The sequence below is a fragment of the Cyprinodon variegatus genome, unplaced genomic scaffold (assembly GCF_000732505.1).
Source record: "Cyprinodon variegatus isolate N-32 unplaced genomic scaffold, C_variegatus-1.0 Scaffold375, whole genome shotgun sequence".
NCBI lineage: Eukaryota > Metazoa > Chordata > Actinopteri > Cyprinodontiformes > Cyprinodontidae > Cyprinodon > Cyprinodon variegatus.
This window is the reverse complement of record NW_015150828.1, coordinates 465800-467847: the sequence shown is the minus strand read 5'-3', so window position 1 is coordinate 467847 and position 2048 is coordinate 465800.

Here is a 2048-nt window from a genome sequence, read left to right as displayed (position 1 = left end):
ATGTAAATGCATACGAGTGCACAATGTGTATAAACTAATGCATGCTTCAGTAGTCTAAACAGCAAAATATCAGAACTTCTATACAAGAGATATTGCAAATTTTAACTAGGGCTGGTTCTAGACCCAGTTCTTAGTAAGGTCTGTAAAAGATCTCATGCTTTTCCATAACCCATTTCCATTAAGAGTCGTGTCAGAACCATGCCATTATATTACAATAAATTTATCCTACTGTAATTTTTGTATAGCTGTCATATAATTAAAGTGCACTGAGACAATTTAGTGGTATGAGTTATATATTTTTCTTTACTCCAGTACCGCTGCAAATGGATGCTCTAAGAAAATGGATTACCACGTTCCTTTATTAATACTGCTTTAAACAACAGGCAGTGCCTGTAAATGCTTCTTAATCCTTCCATTTCCATCCAATTTAAGCCCGTTTTGTGGTTGCCATGACCTGAATGACTGAGAATTTACGCAGGCATGAAAAATAGAGTTAAACAACTTTGGAGCACAGTTTTTAAGCAACAGCTCTTGAAAAGGCTGGTATTAAAAAAGAATGAATGAATAAATAAATACATAAATAAAACTGCATGAAAAAAGAATTTGATATATCTGATTCCAAACATAATTACAGAATGTTTTTATCCTAAATTTATCTGGATTTAAACTTAATTAAAATGATTGTAAGGTTTGAGGTGTAAAATGCCAGAACAAGGACCCACATTTGATCCAGACACAACACAGAATTCAACTAAATTCCATTTATTTATATAGCATCAATTCACAAAATGTCATCTCAAAGCACTTTATAGAGACAATTCAACCTGATCATACAGTCAGATTGGTTAAATTTTTTCTAAGGAACACTAGCTGATTGCATCGACTTATTGACTCAACAGCAATCCCTCACACCAAGCATGTTTGCATCAACAGTGGAGAAGAAAAACTCCCTTTTAATAAGATAAAACCTTCAGCAGAACCAGGCTCAGTGTGAGCGGCCATCTGCTGAGGCCGACTGGGGTTTAAGGAGACAGAAGCAGACATAGAGAAAGAAGAAAACATACAAGAGAACAGTCAACTAGCTCCACAGGTAGCCCTGTCCAGGAAACACAGCCAGACAGATGAGCTCAAAACCAACTTCCATGTCAGAAGATGAAAGAGAGCACATACACTTAGTAACAGTAAGAGGAACAGGACTACACAGAAAAAAGGCAAAGCTTCAACATCTACTGTATAAACAAAGGTGTAGATGGCAGCAGCACAGATATTACTTGTTTTTCGAGTGTCACAGCAGAACAGGAACAGATCAGATGAAGCTACTATGATGATAAAAATCAGAAGGAGCACAAAATAAGAGGTTAAACTAACAAATACTGCAGAATGGGCAAACAGAGATGTCATGATGAAAAGTGGTCCTTATGTTCTCCAGCAGTCTAAGCCTATAGCAGCATAACTATAGAGATAGCTCAGGATAACCTGAGCCACTCTATAACCTTTATCAAAAAACAAAGTTTTAAGCCTAGCCCTAAAAGTAGACAGGGTGTCTGCCTCATGGACTAAAACTGGTATTTGGTTCCACAGGAGAGGAGCCTGATAACTAAAAGATCTGCCTCCCATTCTACTGTAAGGAATAAAGAAAAAACACTACTAAACCTGCAGATTGAGAGCGAAGTGCTTTGATAGGGATATCATAGGCAATCATATCACTGATATGATGAAGATTGGTCACTTAAGGCTTTATATGTGAGAAGGAGGATTTTAAATTCCATTCTAATAGTAAAGAATTGCAATAGTCCAGCCTTGAAGTAAAAAATGCATCGCCTAGTTTCTCAGCATCAGTCCTGGACAAGATATTTCCAATTTTTGCAATATTCCAGAGATGAAAGAAGAACATTCTAGAAACTTCTTTTATACGGGGTTTAAATGAAAGGTCCTGATAAAAAAACACCAAAATTGTTTATTATCTTAGGTCAGTTTAATGCCATCTAAATGAAGTGACTGAATAATCAGCTTCTTTTTCAAAGACTCTGGTCCAAAGACAATAATTT